Source organism: Maylandia zebra, linkage group LG20 (assembly GCF_041146795.1).
Source record: "Maylandia zebra isolate NMK-2024a linkage group LG20, Mzebra_GT3a, whole genome shotgun sequence".
In the NCBI taxonomy this organism is placed as follows: Eukaryota; Metazoa; Chordata; class Actinopteri; order Cichliformes; family Cichlidae; genus Maylandia; species Maylandia zebra.
The window spans coordinates 35256217-35271514 of record NC_135186.1 but is presented as its reverse complement, the minus strand read 5'-3'; the positions used below and the strand labels follow the sequence as shown (position 1 = coordinate 35271514).

At 39.2% G+C, this 15298-nt stretch overlaps 2 long non-coding RNA genes across 2 annotated transcripts; both read right to left on the bottom strand.

Annotated features, from left to right (window-relative positions):
• Window positions 1-376: 376 nt before the first annotated feature.
• Window positions 377-2142, bottom strand: LOC143414270 (uncharacterized). The gene is made up of 3 exons (XR_013094789.1): window positions 1984-2142; window positions 1764-1867; window positions 377-1659 (listed from the first exon to the last, which is right to left on the bottom strand). It is a non-coding gene; the product is annotated as an uncharacterized LOC143414270 (long non-coding RNA).
• An 8525-nt stretch (window positions 2143-10667) lies between these two features.
• LOC143414314 (uncharacterized) lies at window positions 10668-12716 on the bottom strand. Its single transcript, XR_013094836.1, has 3 exons — window positions 12490-12716; window positions 11768-11796; window positions 10668-11370 (listed from the first exon to the last, which is right to left on the bottom strand). It is a non-coding gene; the product is annotated as an uncharacterized LOC143414314 (long non-coding RNA).
• Between the last annotated feature and the right edge of the window lie 2582 nt (window positions 12717-15298).

Below are 15298 nucleotides of genomic sequence, written 5' to 3'. Positions count from 1 at the left end.
TGAATAAAATTAAAAATATAAATGTTAAAAATGAGAAAAGTAGAAGCATTCATGTCCAAAAGAATAGGAATCTAACGGTGTTTGAATGGTTTTTCTAAGTTGAGCGGTTTTGAAGGAGTGAGATGCCAAAAAACGTACGGAATATATAATAATAATAATAATAATAACTAGAAAGTGCATTTTCTGAAGAAACTGCAGTGTGAATGCTTGAATCTGAATGTATGCACTGAAATGAATTAATTGCTGAATATTAAGCTAAAAATTTTGAATGTTTAAATTTAGAGAAAATTTAGAGTCAGAAAACCTCTGAATGAATATTAAAAGTTCATATTCTTCTAATTGAAATGAACTTAAAAGATGAACAAACATTCTGGAGAAAATACAAACTTTAATATACAGCATAATGTTTTTCAGCCATATACACATGTGTATATCGTGTTTAATAGTATTACATACATCAATTTGTTTTGTATGTCATAGAAAATAACATAAAAATCTTAAGTCATATTTTACAGCTTCTTTCTGAAAAGGACTAGTAGAATAAATAAAAATAACAAAATTAAATAACTAAATAAAAAATAATAAGCAACATATGAAATACATGAAAATTCAACTTTTAAAACCACATTCCTGAACCTTTAAATTGTGTTGGTTTCTTAAAACATGGCTGAACAGCTGTTTCTATCGGTCTACTTAATCTTCTGATCTGTCTACATGTCTTTTTATTACTCATTCTTCTTTATGTTTTAATGTAAACAGAGTCCACACAGTGGTAAAAGAGAACTGTATTAGAGATTTTTGAGTAAACTCAAATGAAAGCCTAAGGTGGTGACACAGTTTAACACATGCAAATAATCAAATAAAAACATTAGTCCTTTTTGTGAACATGGATAAATAAGTATCAATAGTTTACAGCATTGTTCAGCCATGCCGCTAAATGCTTTTTTTACACATTGTTTTAACCTGGGCTCAGACACGAAGCATTATTATAAATTATAAGTAAATATTATACACAAGGCTTTATCTATCTAAACTCTAAGGACACAAATACGAAAAAAACTATACTTACCAGCTGATACCCCACACTACACACTAGGTGTGCCATGTGACCTGAAACTTTGGTACAAGATCATCATAATCATTCTGTTAACACTGTTTTTTAACACTGTTTGTGTTGCTGTTCAGCAGTTTAAAATGTTTTAGATTGGATTACATGGAATGAATTTGAATTTTCTTGGGGGGTTTTGTGTGTGTTTTGTTCTTAGCAGATTTTTTCTTCCATACTGTTGAATACCAGTTACCACATTTCTGGTCATATGACATCCCGAGTGCCCACTTAAAAAAATCCCCACAGTTAATTCAACATTAAAACAAAATAAAAATATGTTAAATAAATAAAGGTTTGCTCTGTGATGAAATATTAAATAAGCATACATTGTACAGAGCACTAACAATGAAAACAATCCTTTAGCCTGTTGATCAGAGAGAGGCCGTCATTGTATCCATTTAAAACCTGTAATCACAGAGCACAACGTTTCTGTGAAACTATGAAGTCCCATATGATCCTCATCATGTCCAGTGACTTCAGAGTGGATCCTCCCTGTCATCCGGCCAGTGTTTGATGTGTGGCAAGCAGCACAGAAGCAGGATAGCTGAGGACTTTAAAAGAAGAGCAGAAAATAGCAACATATGTAGTTGTAAATGTAAATATCAGTGATACTTGTCTTATCAAAGGGAATAAAATAATGAAAATGTTAACTTACACACTCATTTAGGGAGGATCTTGACACTGCACAGAGGAGGCACAGTCAGTCTGACAATGATGGTGATCTCCAGGGATGTTTTCCTGCAGCAACATTCTTGCCAACTGGCCGTATGATCCAGAGTAGTTGGTTTGTAATAAACAGAAAGGTGTATATGTTAGGTAGTGTGCACTCAGAGCTGGTCCTAAGAAACAAACACATCCTGTAATAAACTGAATACCTGTAGTAGTGCTGCTGCAAATATGAAGCCCTTCTATCATGTGTGGTTTCAAAGAAGGCTCAGTCACAGAAACTGTGCAGTCTGTTCAGTCCTGAGTGTCTCAGCTCTGAAGGGGATGAATCACAGAGGGAAACACCTGAGTACAGACATTACAATACACTCTAACACTCCTAAGGTCAAGTGAAAACACAATTTAAACAGTTTACAAAGAATGAATACATGTTTTCATGGAAATAATGTCATTAACCCTTTTTGTTGTTAGTAAATCTCACCGACTGCTTGTGGGACAAGCTAGAAGGAAGACTTATCACAGAATCTCTCCTGTGCTCCAGATGTGAAGTCTCACGCTCTGATCGTATGGCGATGAAGATGGTGATGATGAAGTTTCTCTGATCTGTGGCATTACAGTTTCTAGCTGCTATGTGCTTCACACTGTTGGATCTTACATGTGAAGCTTGGAGAAGACACAGGAGGACTGTGTCTCTCTTAAAAAGAAAAAAAAAGAAAAACAAAGGAAACCTAACAGGAATGGAACCCCCCCCCCTCAACTCCCACCGTAACCCCCCCCCCTCCCACTCAACTCCCCAACCTCACACCATCCAATGTCTATAAAAATGTAGGGTATCAGCTGGTAACAGAAAGCAAGTGTAACATATGTACTACATATGTAACACTGCTGAAACATTTCTGGCCAGAAATGTGCAGTTATCAACCCAGACCCACCCTAATAAATGCACTGGCCGAAACATGATAAAAGCTCATAAAAATTTATGTTTCATAGAAAAATTTGTCCAAAAATATAATCGTATACTTTTGAAAAAGTTTAAAGTTTATAACAAACCAAATAATAACATTTTTGTAAATAGTATTTCAAAATAGAGGCACACATAAAGTGGCTTAACTGTCATTATTGCTGTAATTAGGTTTGTTTGTTTGTTTGTTTGTTTGTTTGTTTTTTTAAAAAGCAACCTTTAGTCATTATTGTTCTCTCAGAAACAATGAAGAAGCTGTTGAACATTTATGTGTTGTGTAGGCAATCCTCTGGTCCACCCTCCCTCCCTCCCAGCCACAGTGAGACTGGGGCAGCCTGGCAGGATGTTGAAGCCTGGCTGCAGAGAGGATATGCCTACACTATTCATTTTAAACTGCTATATTTGATTTTTCTGACATTTATAGGTTACTGTTAGTGAATTTTAGATTTTCTGTAATAAATAAAATTGTCATCTTTTACTGATATCATTACTTAATTCATGTAATTGTATTTTATGTAAACAATTCAAACATTATACTGCAATGCAGGGCGTCAACTTTTAAATATCGCTCTACTTTCTTAAGTCATTCAAAAATATAGAAATTACTTACTGTATTCAAAGATCTAGATCATGAATCATCACAGGACAATACACAGTATACTGGGTCATGGTAACTATGGTATGTCTTCATGACTCCAAAATGGAGACATCGATCTGGCTGAGAAATGAAAATAAGGTCAAGCAGTGTGTTCTTCTCTGTGGTAGGGGCAGTGATGACCTGTGCGTATCCCCTAGACTCAAACAGCTCCAGGATTGGTTTGTTTGCACTGGATAAAACATTCTCATTAAAATCACCACAAACTATGATGGGATGACAGTCCATGATCTCCAATGAGTCTAATAGGCTTACCAGGTTTTTCAGGAATGGCCTCAGAGTGTAGTCTGGAGGTCTGTACACAACTGCAATCAGAGCACTGACTGGTGCTTCAACCTTTAAAGCCAGAAATTCAAGGTCAGTTACATTATGGATGTACTGTTTTTCATGCACTTGAATGTCACTTTTCACATAAACAGCAACTCCACCACCACTTCTGTTAGCCATCTGGGGAAAGTTTGTGTAGGACAGGTGTCTGTTGCGTTTGAACAAATTATAATTTTCCAAGTGGAGACTCTCTGCGACAAAAGAGCCCCGCAGGTGTGTTTCTGTTAGGCACAAAACATCTGCTAGACACAATTCATGGTGACTTTTGATGTCATTAATGTGAGCTGGCAGTCCCTCTGTATTATGATGAACAATGGTGAAAACCTCTGACCTGCTGAGGGTTTGTCTCACGTGTAGAAGAGGCATCATGTCATCAAGGTTGGCTTGTCTCATGTTCTCAAGTGCTGCAGTGATTTCTGGGTTGGTGAATATTTTTTTCTCCTCCATATCAAGAAGATACAGTCCACTGAGAGACGTCACTCTACTGACAGCTACGTAGGCCATGCCGGGCTCAAAAATGCTCTTAAGAGAGACAACAGCTGATGTGGTTGTCATACCCTGTACCTTATGTATTGTACATGCAAAGGCCAGCTTCACTGGGAACTGTCTTCGTACCACTCCTTTCTGCTTCAGATTCTCCTCTGCTCTCTCAATGTACACCATGTCGTCTGCTGGTGTGCGGTTATTCTTTCCAGATGTCTCATTATCCATTTTAAGTCCAAGCTTGATGATGTGTTGGTCGTTTTCAGAGTAAACTACTCTAAGTAGTATTCCAAAAGCTCCATTAACCAAACCATTTTGTATGTCAATGTTTCTGGTGAGCATGACACGAGCTCCTTCTGCAACTTTCAGTGTGTCTGGTAACTCGTTTTTACCTCCTTTGAATGGTCTGTCTTGAAGTGCCATTCTGCCAGTTCTAGGATCCTTTCTAAAATCATCTGCATGGATGTCAATGATATGAGTGTGGAGCAGAGCCAGTGTTGAAGAGTTGTGTGCATCCACTTCTTTATTAGTTGCAAAAATGTGCAACGCATCAGTCGGACAATGGGCTGGTTCAGTTATGGCCTGTAACAACAAATCTCTATCTGCTTCGCAAAGCTCATCCAACTTTCCTTTTACACGAATTCTGTTCAGCATCTCAGCAAAGACAACATCATCTTTCTGACGCATAATCTCGGTCAGAGTGATCATCTGAAAATGCTCCCGCCACAGGTCGATCTCGGATGGGTCGTGCACACAGAGAGGTTTAGACTGTCGCACTGGGGGTAGCTGATAGAAGTCTCCAACAGCAATGACTGACATGCCTCCAAAGGGTCTCCGAGTCCCTTTGATCTGTTTGAGTCTTGCATCTACATATGCAAAGAGATGTCTTGACACCATAGACACTTCGTCAATGACGATTATTTCAGCATTCAAAAGTTCTGATCTGACTTCATCCAGCTGATTGCCAAGTCCCTGAATGGGAGGTTTTAAGCTTCTCGGGAGCTTGAGTAGAGAATGCAGTGTTGTTCCAGAAATGTTAAATGCTGCAGTCCCAGTGAAAGCAGTTAACAGGACAGTGGGTTTTGATATGTCAACGTCGTCTGCATATCTGGGCACTTTGCTCAGTATCTTAGATGCTTCTGAGTAGATGCATTTGATAAGATGTGATTTTCCTGTTCCAGCACCACCATTAATATAAAAGAAAAACTGCTCTGGATTTAGAGCACAGACTCTTTTAATGCACCAGTCTCTAACTGCATAAAATATGCAGGCTTGCTTCTTATTCAGATTCTGAAACATCTGACGTAACAATGTGGGATCAATAGCAGGGGGTTCCCTGATGGCTCTGACTTCTGTTGAAGCATCAGCCTGACGGCTGTAGTCGGGCACATCTTCCTGTTCATTTTCATTGTCTCGCTCTCTCTCTTGTTCAACAAGTGGCAACCTTACGAGATCTGATTCAGGTGCCAGATTACACCATTCGTCAGTCACACCTCTGTTCTGCTCATATTCCTCAACAGCGCTCTCGATCTCCTCACTGTTTTTCTCATATTTCTCTCTGTTTCTTTTGACAATGTGTTGCACGTACTCAAGACGGTCAGTACCTGGCAGCTGTACACAGCCAGCACCATAGAAAGCCTGATAGGTTGGCAAAGATGGCGTTTTCAGTTCGTGGTCTGAACGATGAGGAAGGTACAGTTTAAGCAGTCTTCCGTAATATTGCTCTGGATGTTTTTCTTGTGAGCAGCGGTGAAATCTGATGATAGCAGGCTTATTGTTTTTGCGCCTTTGCACAAAACCCATCTCATTGAGAAGGGGCAAAACATCTTTACCTTTTGTCTGTTGGCCATAGACAATCCTGCAAGTAGCAGCAAAGTCTGCCATGCACATCTCCTCAAACTCCGGTGTTTCAGGTCTGGCTTTGTATTTGTCATTCAAAGATGTCATCCAAACATTGGAAGACTCAGGTGTTGTGTTGTCCAGAACTGACAGGGGACGACTCATTTTCACAGGATTATCATCAGTTGGTATGAATATTACAGCACGTGAACATTGCTTCATGTGAAGACCACATGCACGAGCAACACACTCCTGTGCACTGATCTCTCGCTTCTTTGAATATGCCTGCATGACGGCTCTCATTTCATCGCACTCATTTACACTGTCCTTATGGGAGTTCTCAATGACAGTTTTCAGGTACTCAGATAGCCCGCCCTCTTTTTTTGATATATATTTCATTAAATAATTTGCAGCGCCGAAAGCATCTAAAACAAAGCTTATGTCGATATTACTGTTCCAAGCTTCAAGCAGATGTGGATTATAGCCATTTATCCAAGAGTCTTTTGGATCACGCTTTAGTATGATCGTACTCCTTGTGTTCATTTTATTCAGGTATCGCTCATATTCTGCATGTGTCAACTTGCATCTTGCCAAGAGCTGCTCTAAACTCATGGAAGCAGTTTCAGGTTCATTCAGCAGCTGGTTCAGTGGTCTGAGCTTGTTCTTTGCCGTTTCTACTTCCAGTGCATCATCCTCACTGGGTCTTGTGATCATTGTCTCATTGCAGGGTGGTTTGGGAAAACCAAAACGGCACCCGGAGCTTAAACTCCTAAAGCACGTCTTTGTGTGGTTCTTACTGTGTTTTTGCACTTCTGTTACTTTCTTGTACAGTTCAGGTTGTTTATGTGGATCAGGCAGCTGAGCTGTGATGTATTTGTTTATAAAATCAACAACAGTTTGCTCATCATCCTCCTCAAACACAGGAGCACCTTCTACCCACAGGAGACAGTGTATGTGTGGGCTTCCTCTGTGCTGAAACTCAACTCTGTAAAAGTAGTCAATGACTTTGCCAAGTGGCTCTGCGGGAGATAAGAGTAAATCTCTGAATAATGCTTCAACTCTCTTGTCAAACATGCGCATTGTTGTGACAGGATTGCTTCTCAGTATGTCACACTTTGCTGACCAGTCGAGTCCTTCAAAATTCACTTGTTCACCTTGCTGCCTTGTTATTGCCTCGATCACTTCGGGCCAGCGCATTTCAGCAGCTGAAAATGTGCAAAAGAACGTGGGAGTACCCAACTGTCTGATCATGGCAAAAAGATCTCTTGTTGTTTTCTCCCAATAGGCTGGGGTTCCTCTCAGAGGCTGCATGAATCTCACTGCGTCTTTATTTCGCACCAGTTTCTCCACCTCATGTTTATCTTGTAACATGCCTGAGGTTATTTTTCTACCATCTCTGGTCAGAGGCTTTGCCTTCCTTAACTGTACTGTCATGCTGGATGTAGCCAAGTGTATTTCAGTCACAAACTGTGCAAAGAACAAATAGTTTGTGTCTTTGGCAAAACGATCATCAATGCAGAAAAGTCTTGATTTGAAATACCCACTGGGGGATACTTTGATCAGCCTTCTTTCATCAAGTGTGTTTTGGCCTGTAGGAAACTGCACAGGGAAGGCCATGGCCTCCAGTTTAGGTGTTTTGAAAAAACTTATTGGATTGTTTCTCTCTGCAGGAGCAACAGAGTAGATTCCTTCACTGAAACATAATATTTCCTCAGCCACATCAGGGGGCTGCAAACAGGACTCGAGTGCAAAACCACCATTAGTCAGTCCATCTGCTTGCTCTGAATCATCTGTCATCTGTTCACGTGGTTGTTCACCATCACAGGGTAACATGTCAATATCCTGTTCATTTATATTTTGTGCTTCACTCAGTGCATTTTTCTCACAGCTGTCAATTTCCATTAAATCAGCCTCATCATAATCGTCCTCATTCATGTTTTCATCCTCCTCCTCCTCCTCATCTTCATCAGGAAGTGTTGGATCACACAGCTCAGCATCATCTCTGATGCTCACATCCTTATACTGTGGGTGAATCTGCTTGAGTTTATGCAGTGCTTGCACAAGTTTAGACCAGCTTACAGTCTGAAACAGCTGATGACCTTTGTAAGACAAGCGTCTCTTCAATTTTACTCTCATGACCTGAGAATTAATTCTCAATCGAGGCAACGCTTCAACAGTTTCCTGTACCTCGGATGGGACACAGACCACATTTCCTCTAATTGCTCTTTGTCTGCCTTTGGGAAGAGGAATGATCTTGGCAAATGGTATGCACTTGGCTATGAGATGTCTCTCCAGTATGTTGAGATCAGACAATTCAGCTGGAATATCAGCAAGATTCAGTTTATTGGCAACAGCAAGTGCTGGCATGGATCCATTTTTAAGATGATCGTGGCAGGTGTGACAAATCCACTCTCTCTTTCTCTCATCGGGAACATTGCACTGCTCATTTCTGCAGTTTTCATCACAAACATGAACATACTTTCCTGTCAAACATGTTGCAACCATATGTGGGTTTTTGACATAATTTGACCTTCTGCAGGGTCGTACTTGGTTTGGAAATGAAGCCTTGAAACACACAGTACATGGGTATGATGGTCCAACTTTGATTTGTGATTTGAACACAGATATGGCCTCGTTGATCACACTGTTGTCACTCTCTTGGGTTTGTCTGTTCACCCATCTGTATTTCCTTTTTATTTTCATTGCACATCTCATGTTGTGCATAATCCTGAAGGCAAGATTACTTTGATACCTGTCTCGCATTAGTTGTTTCATTAGTTGTCTGTGTCTCACTCTGAATGCATCGTCACGTGCATAACGCTGAGTCACTCGAGATCTCTGTCTCTCTCTGAATTCTGGGCTTTCTTGATACCTTTTAGTGACATAACTTTTTTGTTTCTTTCTGAATTCAGCATTCTCACAGTAAAGTCTTCTTATATAGGCGCGTCGTTTTTGTCTGAATTCAGCATTCTCACAATATAGCCTTTTAATATATCGTTGTTGTTGTTTCTGTCTGACTTCAGGATTGTTTTTATATGCCTTGCTTGCGTAAGATTTCTTCTTTTCTTTGTAGTCTTTGTTTGAAGCATACTTTTGTCGTTCTTTCCTTTTTTGGTTTTCTTTGTTCTTATATCTTTGTTTCTCTGATGCCATTAATCTTCTTTTCATTTTGCGCCTTTGGTGTTTATTAACTTTTTTCAGTTTTTGTAAAACTATATCAGAAAGATCACAGGCAGCAACATTTGTTATTGCAGCATTTGATTGACATGAAAAAGCATCATTTGATGGAAGCAAATTTAATTCACTGCATAGTTCTTCAGTGGGTATATTAGTATATTCATTCTCAGGATCTTCATGTGATGTGAACTGAGTCATTTGGACTTCATGTTGTTTTACCAGTGGTGTACAAATGGACATTTGAGCGATCTCAGTAAGATCAGTGGTTGTGTTTCTCCTTGGAGAAGAGGAGTTTGCTTCATCAGAGTGAGTAGGTGCCACAGCAGTGGCACTTGGTCTGCAGACTGTGTCTGTGATAGTATCACTTATGTTGACTGTGCTCATGTTGTAGAGCTGCACAGGTTTCAGCTCATAGTTACAAGAGGGTGATATCTCCACCATTTCATAAGAATCCTGGAGCCTCTTAATCATGTCACTGAGGAGTGTGAATTTCAGCATCACTGCTGTGCCACGATTACGTGACTGTAGTGGTAGAGGAAGACCACTGGCTGTTCTGGAGTGTGGATCAAAGAAACCATATTTGCCTGATGTGGATCTGAACACTGCGATACACAATCCACTCATAATCAGTAAGGCATACTGCACATCTGACAACAGGCAGCTCAGTCCTGCTTCTAAGCTGAGAAAGGTATCTACTGCCTCCTCTGGAGGTTCTTCAAATGTCCCATACCGGGAAGGCTGTGTCATGTCGACATCATACATAGACCAGCGAGCATCAACTTTGTCTGGCAGCTCATCGGTTGCCAAATGAATATTTTTAGGAAATCTTTTCTTGGCCTCTTTGTACATCATATCACCTTTATCCAAGACCAGATTAAGGTCAACTGTAGACATGTTTTCATTCTCATGAAGGAAAGCAAGAAATGTGAGTGAGTTACATGTGCACTGCTTGTTTCTGGAGTCTCCATATTTAGGATGAGCCTGGCTGTGAGATGCACAGACATGTGTTACAGAGGGTTGGTTTTCAAGGTTCACTCTTTCTGCATGAGATCGTCCTACCACATCACTGTGACGGCCTCTTTTCACAAAATCAGCATAACCCACCTGTGGAGCACTTGACACCTCATGTTGTTCATTAAATTCATGCTGCAGTCCACTCTTTACAGCATCTGCATAGGATACCTGTTGTACATGTGCAGGAACATGTTGACCTGCCTGTTTGACAACATCAGCATTGGTCTTTGCAGACACACTGTCTTCTGCAGAGCACTGAGGAAAATCACACTCAGCTTGTTCACATGTTGGCACACTGTGAAACTCATGGAACTTCTTCCAGCGTTGTTTTGCAGCTTGTGACTTTTTCTGCTTCCTTGGCATTTTTACACAAGTGTTTCTCTTAGTCTTTAGAAAATATGTTTATAAAATAAGAGTGGCACACTCTTTCTTTGTCTTTATATTTCAGTTTTTATTTCTCAGAAACAGATGTCTTTGTTTGTTTGACAGTTTGTCAGTCGAGAGAATAATATGCACTCTCTTTATTGGCTTGGCACAACTTAGCAGCAAGCGCAAAGTGAAAAACAGCTAGAGAGAAAATTTAGAAGAGAGAACAGACAGAGCAGGAGAAACACGGCTGGGAAATCACAATCAAACCGTGAATTAGAGTTTTGTTCTCAGGTAGAGGCAATATGCACTCTTTATTGCTTTAATGGCTTGGCGTTTTTCAGCAGCAAGCCAAGAGTGAAAAACAGGTAGAGAGAAAATTTAGTAGAGAGAACAGAGAGAGCAGGAAAGACACGGCTTGGAAATCAAACCGCAGAGTTTTCTTTGTTTGTTCAGTTTGTTCTCAGGTTGAGGCAAAATATGCACTCTTTATTGTTTTATTGGCTTGTGCATTTTTCAGCAGCAAGCCAAAGAGTGAAAAACAGGTAGAGAGAAAATTTAGCAGAGAGAACAGACAGAGCAGGAGAGACACGGCTTTAAATCAAACCGCAATAAGATTCTTGGTTTGGCAAAATTTCTCACAAACCACAGGGTGAAATACAGATGGAAAGAAGGCAGAGACAACAGGTGGAGTAGGACAGAAGATAGAGGGGTTGGGGGGTTGGGATGTGAGATAGAAGACTGGAGATCTGGTCCTTGTTCTTCTTCTGCACACTGTGAACAAAAAAACAAGAAAAAAATTATAATTTTATTAAAATGATATCACATGGTAATTGTGACTACTGAAACAGGACAAAACAAATATTCAAGCTACACTGTTGTTGGCTGCCATGTGCAAAAAAGTTGCATAATTAGGTATTTTTTAAAAGAATAAATATTTAATTCAATAATAATATTTTTAAATAAAAATATGATTGAGTGAATCGTTAACTAATCACATGTTTAATCAAAAATATTTTAGCCCAATTGTTAAGCTGCACATATATGTATTTATTATAAAATTGTGTTTAAAAGGTCTAGCACAAAGTTTGAACCCATCACTTTACAGCTTATATTAGTCAGATTATATTTTTATGTTGGTCTACTTCTCTTACAATATGTGCACACCTACCAGGCAAAGCACAGATGTCAGTCAGGTTCCTGAAAGTGTAAGACGAGAAATAATATGTTAGTTGTCTGTACAGTATTATCAGACTAACAGAAATACAAAACCGACACAACATAATACACTGAACAATTGTAGAGTAATATAGCACACCAGCTGATACAGCAGCCATTTTATAATTCAAACTAATTAACTGAAATATTTCCACTTTTGGAAGGCTACTGTTAGACTGCTGCTAGCGTTAGCATTGCTGCTAGCGTTAGCACTGCTGCTAGCGTTAGCACTGCTGCTAGCGTTAGCATTTCTGCTAGCATTAGCACTGCTGCTAGCGTTAGCACTGCTGCTAGCGTTAGCACTGCTGCTAGCACTCTTACTGTTAAAACTGAGCCACAGTGGCAATAATAAAGCTCATTTCTTACTTTTGTCTCACCGACTGCCAATAACTATCACAGGAATACTCTTTTTGACAATTAACAACTGCTAAGGCTAGTGTTAGCACTATAGCTAGCATTAGCATTGTTGCTAACATTAGCACTGGTGCTAACAGCAAAATGTCTCAAACCTATATAAATAATAGTGAAGGTTATTCTTTTTTTTTCCGCTTTCTTTATTCTTTGAACTCTGCTGAACTTGTAGACTAAGGACTTGTTATGTTAGTTTATTTGTCAAACATGTATTTTTACCATCATAAAAATAAAACAGTGCAGTACTGAATGTTTTGTACTTACCACAGCAGATAGCAAAGCGGAATGAAGACAGTTGGTCCAATGACGGGTTAAAAACAGATGAGGCGTTCAGGTGGTGCTTGGAAATTTGACCATCACTTTGAACAGCAATAATGAGCATATACATGTCTGTGTGTTGGTCTGTGTGTGTGAGACATGGAGAGATAGAGGGGGAAAAAATACACTAGACTCATCAGTGTACAAATTGGTACTTTTTGCCTGAGTATAAGCGAATGAATGACATACAGAGAAAGAGGGCAACTGGCATTAAATGAGCAAATAAAAAATATTTCAGCTTGAACTGTTTTGTGGGTTTTATTTTAAGACTACTTTAAGTGTGTTAGCGGGCAGATAAACTATACAGACTATAAACAGAGAAATTAAATGAGATTAGAAAAGTTAGTTAAAATGTGGGAAAATCAACTACAGACAGGTAAAGGCAGTGAGCATTAATTATCCAGTCAGAAAAGATGATTTTAAAGTCATCAACTGACTCCAACTGCCCAGATCTGAAAAACCTGTGTGCAGAAGACAAGTCCACCAATAAAAAATAAGCTTGAATTTAACAGGCCAATCACAATGCTCTACTTAGTTGGCATATACTAACTACTAACAAACTATTAATCTGTGGCAAAACCCTGTCAAATCGGTCTAATTGTACCTATTGAAAAAGTTAATCTTACTATAACTGCTTAGATGTAGCAGACATTTTTAGGTTTAATCTTGGCAGAGTGAGAGAGAGCTCGTTAAGCAGGCAGGTGTGAGCCTGGTTGCTATAGTGACTGCACCCAATGGCTCCATACACACGACACAGACATGCACCTCACTTTTGCTGCTTAAAATGAACAGAAAAGTCAGGCCCAAACAAATCGCTCCCAAATGAAAAGTACATGTCGTATTGACAAAATTCTTTCACCGTGAGCGACAGCCATGTCTAGTCTACCAAATTCTCAGTTTTCATGCCTGTGGAGTTTATTATATGGACGTGGTGACAGTGTAAAGACACCATGCTCTTCTGATTTTCAAACCAACCTTCTGAGCCATTTTAACATTAGAGTCTATGGAAGAGTTGGAGGGAGGAGGCTGTGCATTGGTGACATTTATGAAAGAACCATAACACCTAGTACAACAGTAAACACATTGGATGAAAGAGGACAGCGATGGCTACGTTTTGAGGGTAAAATCATACCTGTAGAGCAAACGCTGTGGACACAGCAGCAGTTTTAAAAAAGATTTTAAGATTAATTTTTTTGCTCCTCTCACTCTAGCAGTTGAGCTGCCTCACTCTAGCCCCAACATTCCGTCCCATACACACCCATTATAAACTCTGAAACGGGTGAAAAAACATCATGAAACTTAAACTGGAACTGAAGAAAAAGTATAATAGATATTGAAAAGATAAATACAAGTTGAATAGTTGAATGTCTTGTCTTCGTTTTAAAGTTTGAATGGTGGCTCTATGTCAATGTATGTTGAAGTAGTAAGAGTTTAAAAATGAGTAAGTTGAATGAGAATTTGAAGGGTCTCCCCATTGAAATACATGGGAAATTTTTGTTGAATAAAGTTGAATAAAATTAAAAATATGAATGTTAAAAATGAGAAAAATAGAAGCAGTCATGTCCAAAAGAATAGGAATCTAACGGTGTTTGAATGGTTTTTCTAAGTTGAACGGTTTTGAAGGAGTTAGATGCCAAAAAACGTACGGAAGATGATATAATAACTAGAAAGTGCATTTTCTGAAGAAACTGCAGTGTGAATGCTTGAATCTGAATGTATGCACTGAAATGAATTAATTGCTGAATTCTAAGTTAAAAATGTTGAATGAGATTGAAAAAAAACAAAAAAAAACAAAACGAATTTAACCTGAAAACAACAGTGCTGAACTGCTAAAAGCTGAAGGTTACACAGAAGAAGAAGTTGGAAAAAAGCTGAAAATGTTTTAATTGTAAATTAGAAAACCCTAAGAAATGAGAAAAGAACATTTAGAGTCAGAAAACATCTGAATGAATATTAAAAGGTCATATTCTTTGAATCACTGAATGACTCAAATGTGATCCCTCCACTTTGATCCACACAGTTTAAAAAGTTTAAATGCCTGAGCTTTGAAAGATACGGTGTTGGAAAGAGAACAATAATGGCGACAATTTGAGGGTAAAATGATGGCTGTAACACTGTGGACACAGCAGCAGTTGAAAGAGAAGTGCTTAAGATGAATCTTGGTACAGTGGCAGGCAGAGCTCGTTAAGCAGGCAGGTGTGAGCCTGGTTGCTATAGTGACCGCACCCAATGGCTCCATACACACGTACACAGACATGCGCCTCACTTTTGCTGCTTAAAATGAACAGAAAAGTCAGGCCGAAACAAATCGTTCCCAAATGAAAAGTATAGGTCGTATTGACAAAATTCTTTCACCGTGAGTGACAGCAATGTCTAGTCTACTGAATTCTCAGTTTTCATGCCTGTGGAGTTTATTATATGGACGTGGTGACAGTGGAAAGACACCATGCTCTTCTGATTTTCAAACGAACCTTCTGAGCCATTTTAACATTAGAGTCTATGGAAGAGTTGGAGGGAGGAGGCTGTGCATTGGTGACATTTACGAAAGAACCATAACACCTAGGACAATAGTAAACACATTGGATGAAAGAGGACAGCGATGGCTACGTTTTGAGGGTAAAATCATACCTGTAGAGCAAACGCTGCGGACACAGCAGCAGTTTTAAAAAAGATTTTAAGATTAATTTTTTTGCTCCTCTCACTCTAGCAGTTGAGCTGCCTCACTCTAGCCCCAACATTCCGTCCCATACACACC